Below are 14230 nucleotides of genomic sequence, written 5' to 3' on the forward strand. Positions count from 1 at the left end.
TTGTGTTGATCTACCATAGAAAATCCCAACAGAAAGATTTGATGTGTATGGCTGTAACATGACTGCAAGCGAAGAAGCTCATAGGGTATGAATACTTTTGAAAGCACTGCATAGATTTAGAGATGTAACAATTATAAAAGATTGGTTTGAGTGCAGACCTCCGCCATGGCAATATGGGTCATTGTCAGCTTTTTGATGACAATGAGATGAGTTCTGGCCACTGCATGTCAGTTGCTGACAGGATGACAAACTATTTGGGAATTCCAAGTTATTGCACCATGGTCTGGCATCAAAAACAAAATCCTAACGATGCTCCACATAACTACCAATATCTAATTATCTGTTTCTTGTCTAATATACAGCTTGTCTGAAGATTTCATCCAAATCTTTTCATACATTTCTGAGATATTTTACATATAAACAGACAGACAGACAAATGCTGACTAAAACATAACCTCTATGGTGGAGTTTATAAAAAAACAAACAAAAAAACAAAGCAGAGCCAGTGTAAGTTCTTAATCATTTCATCTTTTTAAATTTCCGTAAAGCACCACTAGATGGCTCTAGTCGACAGAAAGGAATGGCTTTAGAAAGCTGATAGTTGCACAACTGCCTACAGCTAATTCTATCTATCTATCTATCTATCTATCTATCTATCTATCTATCTATCTATCTATCTATCTATCTATCTATCTATCTATCTATCTATCTATCTATCTATCTATCTATCTATCTATCTATCTATCTATCTATCTATCTATCTATCTATCTATCTATCTATCTATCTATCTATCTATCTATCTATCTATCTATCTATCTATCTATCTATCTATCTATCTATCTATCTATCTATCTATCTATCTATCTATCTATCTATCTATCTATCTATCTATCTATCTATCTATCTATCTATCTATCTATCTATCTATCTATCTATCTATCTATCTATCTATCTATCTATCTATCTATCTATCTATCTATCTATCTATCTATCTATCTATCTATCTATCTATCTATCTATCTATCTAAATGCTGGAAGGTGAACCTCCACCCCTACCTTAGCTTGTTTGCAGTCTCATCCAGGTTTTATTTAGCATCATCTGTCTTCCCATCTCCTCTGACCAGTTGCATGATGATGCTGCTGCCTCTCCAGTGTGCCCCTTGGTCTTTATGATGTTGTTTGTTTAAACATCTGTGATCTTCAAAGAAAAAATGGATTTAACGTGAGATATAATCACACTGGAGAACTCTATGTACTAATTAGGCAGTTTGGTTGCACTTGATTTTATTGTAGGGTATGAGAGTAAGGGGGCTGAATACACATAGAACACACAAAAAATAGAAAACCATGTGTCATTTTCATTCCACTCACAATTTTGAACTACATTGTGTGGGCCTATTCCAGAAAGCATCCATGAAATATACATTAAGGTTTGTGGCTTTTCAAGGGATGGTGCATAAATCTAGATATATAAGTCTCTGTTTTTTTAGGTATTATTAAAAGGTTTCCATTTTAATTTCATGACTGTTTCACATCACTTTGTGATTTCCAGCTCAGCAAACCTTTCACAGGTTTCTGTCAGAATCCTCCCTCTAATATTAACATGCTGTTCCACACGTACACCACTGTATATCTCACAGTTCACTCCTGCCTCCTTCCTTCCATTCTTTGTTCCTCTCGTAAATCAAACTGCGGTAGCCAATCACACTGAAACTCTGCCCACTTCTTCCTGTTTGCTCTGCCAAACCCAAAGCTGGAGTTTGTACCAAGTCCACTATGTGTGTGTGTGTGTGTGTTTGTGTGTGTGGTGAACACCTGAATGAAGTGAAACATCACCCTTGCATTTGGTCCTTCCTATCCAAACCAGTCTGGGCACAATATCGCCTCAGATCTGGCCTTAGCATATTTGTGTGGCTGGAGTTCCTGTTTTTCTAGATGGTTCTCTAACCAGAGGAATGCAAATGTTTACCTGATCTCTTCACTGGATGCAGTTATGACAACTTAAATCTGTTTCTGTTTTTTGCACTAAAACATTCAAAATTCTTTGTATCAGTTTCAAGTTTTATTGTTCAAACATGTTTAGTTATTTTCAGCCAAGAACATGTTTCATCTTGAGTCATGCACACCCAAGAGTGGGGTCCAACAAGAGCAGCTGTACGCTTGCCTTAATAGAGTGAAGGTTCTCACGTGAAGCACTCTGAAGGAAGTGAGGCTCATGATTAGGGGGGGTTCAGTGGAGAACTTAGTCACCCACTAGGGAATAGGTCAAGGCTGACTAAGTCTTAAGTGGCAGGAGGTGTGGGACGGGCACTGGTAAGGCAAAGGCTCACTATTTTTGGCCAGCTACCTCTTCCTTCGTTCTAATTCCTCTTTTCACCCGTTCTCTCTTTCCTTATTCCCCAGATGTGTTTCCTTCCTGAAAGTCGAAAGGCCGCACTTCTCCTCTTTTCCAACCCCTCTCTGACGCACTTGCCTCCCTCTTGGGGGAACTGGAAGGTTGGAGGTAGGAGGGCCGGCAGCTAAGATTGAGCAATTATTTCTTATTTCGAAGTTTGCGGTTTTGTAGTTTGGAAAAAATGGGGATGGTTCTGCTTTTCTTCTAAAAAATTGTTTGAGAGCGAACGGCAAAGTATTTACAGCTTTCCTCACATAACAGTAACAACTCTCTCTGCCAGAAAAACAACATAAATGTTTGTCATTTATACATTTTTTTAATCTCCTGTATTTGTCTTGGCTTTCAGTGTGCAAAATGATGTAACCTATTAGTATGAACGTTTTTCCAGAAGGCTGTTTTTACAGCCATCTGTTGAATAAGGCAGTTTTACACATTTCAAACCTCAAAATGTATGTTCAATTTTACAGTGAATATTTACTTAGTATTAGCACTTATTCATTTACTAAATTAATGTTTCACAAAGCTGGAGCATGCAAAGATAGAGATCTTTAATCAATCCAGGTTCTCTATTTGATTTAGGTCTGGAGACTGATAAGGCCAACGTAGAAGGTGAATTTTCTGTCTGTTGAACAATGTCTCTGAGATTTTTACCATACATATATTCTAGATCAATATCCTGCTAAAAGACCCAGTTTTAGTTTACTGGTTAAGTAATCTCCTAGTATTTTGAATAGTTCATAATGCAATGCACTTTGTCAAGGTTCCCAGGGCCTTTGGGACAAAATCAAGCTGGCAGCATCACAGATCCTCCACCATGCACCGAAAGGGGTGCTTTCTGATATAATCATCTTTTGCTTCACGCCAAACCTACATGGAATGTATGTTACCAAATAGTTCAATCCCAAGTCTCATCTGATCAAAGCACCTGGTCCCAGTTACAGTCCAGGGAGAGTTTTGTAAACCCCCTCTTTTTGTTTTTGTGTGGTTCTAGTGGCCTTTATTGCAGAATAACATGAGACGAAAGGGACAACCTGCAGCGAATAACCCAGGACTAGGAGTCAAATGACTGTGTTGCGTAAAACAGTCTTGGAGCATTGAACTTCACAAACTCCACATGTTTACATTTCTGTTGGTGGGACAGAAAAGATTTTCTGGCATCACTCACTCTAATGGCTGTTAAGGAGACTTGGTGGTCCCATGAGTTCCCTCTTCCCTGCAATTCTCTGACAGAGTGCTTTGGAGATTGAGTTAAATGTCTTTCTGTGTTGATTTGATAATGTAGTTTGGATCACTATCTTGCCGAAATACTGACAACCCAATTTCAGTTGACTGGCTCTTATGTATTTATTTAATATCTCATATTTCCATGCTCTTTAACAAGATTCCCAGAACATTTGGAGGAGAAACAGTCCCTCTGCATCACTGCATCAGCTTAGCTTTTTTGTTACCTGTACAGGTCCTTCTCAAAATATTAGCATATTGTGATAAAGTTAATTATTTTCCATAATGTCATAATGAAAATTTAACTTACGGAATTTGTTCATAGATATAACAAGGTTTTTAATGTCAAATCACAGGAATGATCTGTTTTTTGGGAACAGAAATTAGCAACCTGTTTACTGATATATATCTTACGGAATGCATTTATTGACACCCCTGGTAAAAATGTGAAACATATTTTATAACAACTTCATATTTTACTGCATCAGCATCACATCAAATTGAAAAACATGAACCTTTAATTTGAGTAAATTTATTGTGAACAAATGTTAAGAAATCAAAGCATTTTTGGTTTATCACTGTTTATATGATCCTTTTATTAGTAATCCATGGCTTTCTGTTTTTCTGGGGTATATCACATGCAATAGAGGCCTATCTGGATGAGGGGAAGAAAGGTAATACAGGTCCTTCTCAAAATATTAGCATATTGTGATAAAGTTCATTATTTTCCATAATGTCATGATGAAAATTTAACATTCATATATTTTAGATTCATTGCACACTAACTGAAATATTTCAGGTCTTTTATAGTCTTAATACGGATGATTTTGGCATACAGCTCATGAAAACCCAAAATTCCTATCTCACAAAATTAGCATATTTCATCCGACCAATAAAAGAAAAGTGTTTTTAATACAAAAAACGTCAACCTTCAAATAATCATGTACAGTTATCCACTCAATACTTGGTCGGGAATCCTTTGGCAGAAATGACTGCTTCAATGCGGCGTGGCATGGAGGCAATCAGCCTGTGGCACTGCTGAGGTCTTATGGAGGCCCAGGATGCTTCGATAGCGGCCTTTAGCTCATCCAGAGTGTTGGGTCTTGAGTCTCTCAACGTTCTCTTCACAATATCCCACAGATTCTCTATGGGGTTCAGGTCAGGAGAGTTGGCAGGCCAATTGAGCACAGTGATACCATGGTCAGTAAACCATTTACCAGTGGTTTTGGCACTGTGAGCAGGTGCCAGGTCGTGCTGAAAAAAGAAATCTTCATCTCCATAAAGCTTTTCAGCAGATGGAAGCATGAAGTGCTCCAAAATCTCCTGATAGCTAGCTGCATTGACCCTGCCCTTGATAAAACACAGTGGACCAACACCAGCAGCTGACACGGCACCCCAGACCATCACTGACTGTGGGTACTTGACACTGGACTTCTGGCATTTTGGCATTTCCTTCTCCCCAGTCTTCCTCCAGACTCTGGCACCTTGATTTCCGAATGACATGCAGAATTTGCTTTCATCCGAAAAAAGTACTTTGGACCACTGAGCAACAGTCCAGTGCTGCTTCTCTGTAGCCCAGGTCAGGCGCTTCTGCCGCTGTTTCTGGTTCAAAAGGGGCTTGACCTGGGGAATGCGGCACCTGTAGCCCATTTCCTGCACACGCCTGTGCACGGTGGCTCTGGATGTTTCTACTCCAGACTCAGTCCACTGCTTCCGCAGGTCCCACAAGGTCTGGAATCGGCCCTTCTCCACAATCTTCCTCAGGGTCCGGTCACCTCTTCTCGTTGTGCAGCGTTTTCTGCCACACTTTTTCCTTCCCACAGACTTCCCACTGAGGTGCCTTGATACAGCACTCTGGGAACAGCCTATTCGTTCAGAAATTTCTTTCTGTGTCTTACCCTCTTGCTTGAGGGTGTCAATAGTGGCCTTCTGGACAGCAGTCAGGTCGGCAGTCTTACCCATGATTGGGGTTTTGAGTGATGAACCAGGCTGGGAGTTTTAAAGGCCTCAGGAATCTTTTGCAGGTGTTTAGAGTTAACTCGTTGATTCAGATGATTAGGTTCATAGCTCGTTTAGAGACCCTTTTAATGATATGCTAATTTTGTGAGATAGGAATTTTGGGTTTTCATGAGCTGTATGCCAAAATCATCCGTATTAAGACAATAAAAGACCTGAAATATTTCAGTTAGTGTGCAATGAATCTAAAATATATGAATGTTAAATTTTCATCATGACATTATGGAAAATAATGAACTTTATCACAATATGCTAATATTTTGAGAAGGACCTGTATTACCTTTCTTTCCCTCATCCAGATAGGCCTCTGTTGCATGTGATATACCCCAGAAAAACAGAAAGCCATGGATTACTAATAAAAGGATCATATAAACAGTGATAAACCAAAAATGCTTTGATTTCTTAAAATTTGTTCACAATAAATTTACTCAAATTAAAGGTTCATGTTTTTCAATTTGATGTGATGCTGATGCAGTAAAATATGAAGTTGTTATAAAATATTTTTCACATTTTTACCAGGGGTGTCAATAAATGCATTCTGTAAGGTATATATCAGTAAACAGGTTGCTAATTTCTGTTCCCAAAAAACAGATCATTCCTGTGATTTGACATTAAAAACCTTGTTATATCTATGAACAAATTCCATAAGTTAAGAACAATAAATTCTATATTTTTTCAGTATATTCCACAGTATATTCACAAACATATTATTTATTTGGAAAACTGATAATTCCTTCATTTAAAGTATATTCTGTGGTTTATCCACAAGCAAATGTTTTCAGACTTTAAAAACATTTAAAGAAACTAGCTAAACTCTTGAGGGCTATTTAAGATGCATCTTCTATTGAAAATATTTTTGGAACAGTGTATCACATGACTCTTAACATGTTTTTGCGATCATTAGGGCCTAACCGCGCTCTTTAGCTCATTTAGTAGACCGTTGTTAAGCATAGCTGATGCCAGGCATTTGGAGCTGGAATGTGTTGGCAGTGGTTTGTTTCCCCTACAGCTTTCCCAGGTGTCACTGGGAAAGGAAAACAACAAACCCACAGAGCAGAGATGGACAGACCGCAAACATAAGTGAGGGCATACAGCTGTAGGTGAGAAACACCCAGGAGTCTGATTAGAAAGCTCCTTTCCAGACATGAGGTCACGCATGCAGGTACGCTCTGTTCGGACATGCAAAACAGAGGAGGGGAAAAAACAGAAGAGATTTTCAGCCGTTCCTGCTAAATAAGTTGTGTTCTCCCTCGCAAACCAAATATTTATATCTCTATTGACAACCCTACCTCTGCAACCTGGCAGTGGACCTTTAATAATCATGCATGCAAACCATGACTGGCTGTTAATTCATTAACAAGGTGTTTACTTTTTAAACCCAGCTCTGAAATCTCACTCGAGTTAGACATTACAGCACGGGTTAAACAGCCCCAGAGGATGAATGTACAACCAGTTAGTTCTACTGTGACTCACAGTTGTTGTGTCTGTTCCACTTGTGCTATAAAATGAACAAAACTAAATAACCTCAATACCCACATGAAGCCAACAGGAGGAGGAGGGATCAGCTATGTTGTGTCAGCAGAAGCCATGCTTTACAGTTTGCAAAAAAATAACTGTGTTCTGCCTGTTCTTACTCTCACTTGAAGTTTCAGTTTACCCCCTTGTTTATGTTTTTGATAAACCCCTCTCTTGGTCTTGCTTTCTGTTTCAGAACCTTGCACCCGTCTCTCTCTCTAATACACACAAACAGGTGGCACATGGCCAGCACGAGTGAGTCACGGCAGACGGGTAACAAGTCCCTCTCCTCAGGGAGAGTCCCTCATTATGTCCTTGTGATAGGGCAGATCCCCTCAAGTGTATCAGGTGAACCAGTCCTCTGGGCAACGTAAGACTTGGTTCCAATGTCCTCATGTCATCAAACCAGTTGAAAGATGATGCCCATGCTGTAAGACATCAAAGGTTCAGGAGAATGTAATCAATAAAAATAGCAAACCAATTTCCATGCTTTTAATGTGGGTAAATGTTAATCAATATTTCTGAGTAAAGTTATTTAAGTTTATTTGCTCAAAAAACTTTAAAAAATGGTTTATATTCCATCAAACTGTCAAGAGTTTCAGACAGCAGGGGCTGAGCTTCCCAACATCTTTGAAAGGAACTCCATACATCTTTCCATTGCACGTTGTAACCAGTATGATTTTCGCAGAGAAGCAACTTTTATATACAACCTGCTGAGTTGGACAGGCGTTGTGTATATCTATCCTCACCAGGAAGTATCCATAAGTTCTGCTGGGGCATGGGAGGTAGCCCTAGCTGGCAGCTTTGCTAGATATGGTGAGAGTCTTCCTTCTTATCTCCAGGGCCTTGGTAGGAGCCCTGTCCTCCTCCTATCTATTGCCACCTAGTGAACTGAAGCAGGCTCAGTTGCAAATTTGGATGAAAGATTGTTGCAGTATGTTAGCCATGCTCAATGTGGTAAAAAAAAGATGATGCCTACTATCAAGAAAAGCTAGCAAGACAAGACCTAATTAGGAGCAATGTAGCTCAGCTTCAGACAGTTAAGTTGCACAGAAGGTGATGCACTAGTTCAGTGCAGTCGCTAAAATAAGGCATCAAACAAATGGAATTATAAAATGGTAGAATTGTTTTATGTGTATCTCTAGGGGTCTCTATGTTGCCATGTGATGGACTGGTGACCTATCCAGGGTGTACCTTTCCTATCCCCCTTTGACTTGTCCCCCAGTGACCCTACAACGATGAAGTATTATTCATGAGTTACAATGCAAATGAAACTTTGCATGTACGAGATAGCTTAATGATGCCTAACTGTCCACAGAACTTTGGAAAAGGTCGAGCTAACCAATGATGAATAAGCATGCTTAATTTTGAAGTTTAAATGAAGCACACAATGGCTTAAGGCACTTGTCATTTTGCTCCTTTAGTATGTTGTACCTTGGTCATTTTGATTGTTTTGTACCTGACTTTTTCAAGGAAACAATATGCTGTCTGTTACAGCACATTTATACATACCAATCTTTTTGTCCAAACTACACGATGGGTCTCATGCAAAACTCTCATCCTGATGTTTTGTACATGCTTAGACAACCTGTAATTTAAAGTAATTTTCAATTTCTTACCCGTTATCTACTGTAAGGAAATTGTTTTAAGAAATAAACTAGACAAAGACACACAGACAGACAGAATGAAGCAGGTGGCAACATTCCACTGTTGATGCAGGTCTTGTGTCAGTCTGAAACATTTCCATTAAAATAGACATTTAAAGTTTGTTGTGCTATTTTCATGGTCGAACATTTGTGGATTGAAAACTACTTGATGAGTTTTTCAGAAAGGTTCATAAAGTGCAACATTTGTCTACACTTTCACATTTTTCCTAAACTGATTGACTGAAATTGCAGGAGCTGTCAAGACATTTAGAAGCAAACAGCTTGTCATGGATGTGTCATCTGGAGATGAATTAAGAAGCCACAGATTTCAGTGAGTTTATCCTTTAGGGAGAAGCTTTTAACTTTAAGAGTAGCTGCATGCACATCTACAATGGTATAACATGGTAAAATTAAGCTGTTTTTAATTTTTGTTCTTTAATTTTTTCAACAAAGACATGAGTAGCATTAGATGATGTATGGACGATTGTTGACAGCTTGTTGTGGAGTGGGGGCCGATTCAGCTGAGTAAGTGTGGTCACATAAAATGTGGTGTGCTTTGATAAGGAAGCTGGGCAGAAGAGTCAATAGCTGAGCCTGTCTTAGAGCTCACAACACCACTGCCTTTTGCCACAAATGTTTGTCCCTTGGATAACGGAAAGAATAATTTAGAGTTGCACCTACAGGCGCTGGCCACTTTGCCCCTTCACAATTTTATACGTTTGTAGTTTTGATTATTTTGATCCTCTCTGTTTATGGAAAATTACATGTCTTCTCAGCAATGTATCACATAATCTCTCATGTTATATTATAATTTTTTCCTAGAGATTTCAGTATTTTTATTACTATTCAACTCCATAATTTTTGAAAACAATAAACTACATCAAAAAACAAAATCATTCACCATGGTTTCATTGCATGGGTACATTATGTTTTTTTTAGCAAGGAAAAACAACTAGAAAGTGACGAAATGTCGTACAAAATGGAGGCATGAATTGGCAAAGGGGCGAACTGACCTGAAACCATGCATGCAGCAAGTACACCTGCAAGTAGAAGACTGCTGTGCTTTTGTTTTTGCTCATCTCCGTGGCAACTCCTCTGAATCCAGCAGGACGGGCTAACTTCCCTCAGTCAAGACAACAAAATGGTGGGTCTCTTGCGAAACTCTTATACTGATGCTGGGGTAAATGTTTGACTGTACAAATAAAAATAGTAGAAACTACAACCAGTAAAACAGTTGGTTACCATGGAGACTTAACTCAGGCCAGGGCAGAGACATTGCTGACTAATAAGGCTCTCTGTTTGCTTAAGAAAGTCCTCCTGTTACACCAATACCCTTTCCAACTGCTTAAAATTTAATTACAAGAGCTTATTTTTACCCTGGAACATATTACCAAACTGAGTAAACAAACTGCTAACTTACCAACAATGTGGCTAGTGTTTACATTTATTTTTTAATTTTTAATTTTTTTAACCGTGTCCTGTCCGGCAGAGCAGCGTTTAGAATTGTTGACTGAGTGCCAAGAAATTGCCCAACAGATTTACTTTCACAAGCGGAGAATCACAGCTAGTGCTTTAAAGCTCTGCTTGATATTTATAAAATAAACTTTCTTATAAACTTCTTTGGGAAAATTTCAATTGTTACGGACACGGAGACTGAAATGAAAAGGAAAAAAGAAGCTCGAAAAAGAGAGAGATGGGGGAAAAAGGAGGAAAGAGTGGAGGAGAGAAAGAAGGATGAAGAGAATACAAGATTACACCCTGCTTGCTTATACACCTGCAGCTGTTTTTTTTTTTTAACAAACTAGTACACGGTACTTATGAATGTAAAATGTACTTAGTGAGAGTTACAGCCCAATATAGAACATCTGTGTATCTATCAACACCTGAAGTTTAACACCTGTGAGTATGAGTGTGGACGCACTTTTGTATACAAGATTTCTCCACAAACATATGCAATGGCGAGTGTGAGGACCCACAGACCTGCCCCATGGTCCCTGGACGGACACTGAGGAGATCCGAGCCACAGACATCCAAAGGCCCTCCAAAGCACAGGAACCCCAGGAGAACCACCAAGCACCCACCGGGAGTGAGCCAGCACACACCAAAGCACCCAGCCCCGGACACCGAGAACCACAAGTACACCAGCGGGCAGAGATTCCAACCACCGGCAGGTAGTGTGGCGTGGAGGAAATAGCCCCCCCCATAATATATGGGGGCCTAAGCTGATCCAGGAGAGGGAGCAGTCCAAGACCAAACCTGTCACAAAAAAAAAACAAAAAAAAAACAACAGGCACACAGTTACAATCACCCACTCCCACCCTCATGCATACACATAAAATCACTTGCACCCAACGTAAAGACAAACAACAATGGACGTCATACACTCACTCACACTCCCCATGCATACTCTATACTCCCAAGTCCAGGCGCCGGTACCCCCTAGGGGCAAACAGCCCCCGGACCCAGGAGGTGGTCTCCTTCCCTCCTGGGGCAGAGACTGGCAGACAGCATCGGCACCGCCCAGACCCGGATGACCCTGGCCCGGCCCCTGCCCCAAACCCAGTCCCCAACAACCCCCATCCACCTCCGGAGAGGGGACTATGTACAAAAGAGGGGTCCACATGGGTCAAACCAGCCGCCCCAGGACGGAGCTGTCCCGACCCCCCAATGAGCTCCGATCCCAACCCCGTGAGTCTCCCACCCCCAGTGAACCCCAACATGAACCTCCCCCACAGGGCCACCCCCAACAAGGACACCGATATCGAACACATGCCCCCAAATGCCCATGAATCCCTTCCCCCACAAGGGCCCACCCCCACAGGTGAACTCCATAGCCGAGAAGCCGATGAAGCCACACCCACACAGTGCAAGCTCCACACACAGCCCCGCTCTAAGCACCCCCGCCGCACCCCGCTCCCCCACCACACAGCGCGCCGCAACGGCAAGGCAAGGGTCCCGCGCAACGCCACCCCCGCCCACTGGTGCAACAGGGCAGACCCCACCGAGCACCGCACCCACAACAGGACCCCCGACCCCGCACCATGACAGGACAAACTCACCCACCAAGAGGTGCCGGCCAGCGGCAGGCACCCAGGGCCAGTGTCCCCCACCACGCCCCCCTCAGCCACAAAAAACACTACATCACTGCCACTGCAACAACCGCCCAGGGAGAAACACTATCCAGCTCATCTCCACCATCGCCCCCCAGCCAATCCAAATGCCGGTGACCCCACATCCTAGAAGTGGACACAAGCAGCAGGCTGCAGCCCCTCCACGCCATCTCCCAGCACACTGCCCTGATCCCCCCCCGGACAAGACAGCCAGCACAGCAGCACACCGCCAAGCCCGCCCAACCCCCCCAGACAGCGCCGGCAGCCCCAGCCCACCAATCCACGAGAGGGATACATGCAGCCGGGTACCTGGGCCATGCAGGCCAACCGGTCCAGGCCAAGCACAACCAGCCAGCCGCCCCGGTGCAGTCACAAGACATGCTCTGCCGCCCCACCCGCCCGACCGCCAACTGCAGCCCGGCGCCCGACCATGGGCCAGAACCACAGAAGGAAGCAGTGGAAGAAGGCCACGGCAGCACCAGTTACCGGGCAACCCACCAACTGCGTATTGTTGTAGTGTGCATTTAAAAAGAAAAAACGATGGGGAAAAGAGTCCAGCAAACGAGGAAACGCCACCCCAGTACGAGGCCGAGAAGCCTGACGCAAGCGCAGAGCACAGCGACGCCCACCCTGCTGCACCCACGCCCGGAGGTCAGAGCCGCCGTGCACAGGACCACAGCCCCAACACCACAGCACGCCATACAGCGGAGGACGGAATGCAGCAAAGAGCACCCAAAGTAAAAGCTGCACACAAAACTCTGCGCAAATGCACCCCCACCAGCACCCCAAAAACAAAGCCCCCCGTGAAAGTGCACCCCCACGAAAAGAAGACCCGCAGTATCCAGGTCCTAGAACATGCCTGACACCCATACCCCTGCCAGAAGCAGCCCCGCAAGAAGACGCACCCCGAGGCCCACAAAACGCAAGAGAGCCCACAGAGCCAAAACCAAAACCCATCCAGAAGCCGAGACCAGTCCACCCCGAGACCAACCCCGGCCAGCCTGCACACTCGAACCATGCAGACCCCTCCGAACCCCCTCCCCCAGACAGAAAAAGGACTGGTGTCAGTAACCGGAACCAAGACAAGGAAGCAGAAACCGTACTGGAACCACCCAAGACCCAACGATGCCCACACCCATCCAAGGCCAACCACCCATCCCCACATCAGAACGAAACCTACACCCACACCAACATTTGAACAACTCCCAGAGCACATAAGACATTGGACACCCAGGCTGACCCCGCTCCACCCCTCCCGCAGACCCTCCGCCCCGCCAGCAGAATGTGCTCCTTGAAGGAAGGAGCCCCTGCAATGAGATGGGACCTACCTGCCAGTTTCGGAGGCCCCTATCCCCACCGATGCATCAAAGACCCCTGAGCCAGGGCCGGGTGACCGGGAATGCATCAGCCCAAAACCCCAGCGACATACCCGCCAGGACCCAAGACCACCAAGGCCCAGCCAGGACCCCAGCCCGTGGGGCGATAAGCCCCAGGAACCCCAAGCCCACCACAGACACACCCAGGAACAGCACGGGCACCAGGCCAGTGACCTATGTCCCTCGGCGCAGGCCCCCCGAAAGCATTGCATGCAGCTACCAGATGTCTCCCCTGAGAGCCACTAAAGCCCCAACCCGGCCATGACCACTGCCCCCAGCGCCAGACCCCCCAGCGATCCCAGCCCAGGGACACCCCAAATGCCCCAACCCAGACACCCCCCGCATCCGCCACAACGCCCCACCGGATGAAGCCAAGGGCGCCCCACCTCCACTAGGTGTTGGAGCCAATTAAAGTAGCCCAGAGAGATTGATCTGACGTGGAGGCAGAGGCTGTCTCAAGTCTTATATAATCCAACAGGAAATGTCTGTACTGATTAATATTAAGAAGGTTTTTATTTTTCCAGTTCATGAGGAGAGTTTTCTTAGCGATGCATAAGGCACTGAAAACCATGTGAACTGAATTTGTCTCTATGGTGACATTATCTAGGTTGCCCAACAAGCAAACTGAAGGGAAAGGTGAAATATTACATCTCAGACACTTTGATAAGTCTTCACATATCAGGCACCAGAACCTCTGAAAGGGTGTACATAACCATAGTGGATGGATGTAATTGTCTGGTATGTTGCTTGTGTAGTGTAACCAAGTATTAGAAGGTGCCAAGCCCATCCTGAACATCCGTTGACCTATATAATATACTCTATGAAGGATTTTATATTGTATTAATTGCAAACTGGGGTTACTTGTCAGTTTAAAAGTTCTGGAACATATCTGAGACCCGAATGTTTGGTCAAAGTTAACTGATAAGTCCACCTCCCATTTCGTAATAGGA

This window comes from Girardinichthys multiradiatus, chromosome X (assembly GCF_021462225.1).
Source record: "Girardinichthys multiradiatus isolate DD_20200921_A chromosome X, DD_fGirMul_XY1, whole genome shotgun sequence".
In the NCBI taxonomy this organism is placed as follows: Eukaryota; Metazoa; Chordata; class Actinopteri; order Cyprinodontiformes; family Goodeidae; genus Girardinichthys; species Girardinichthys multiradiatus.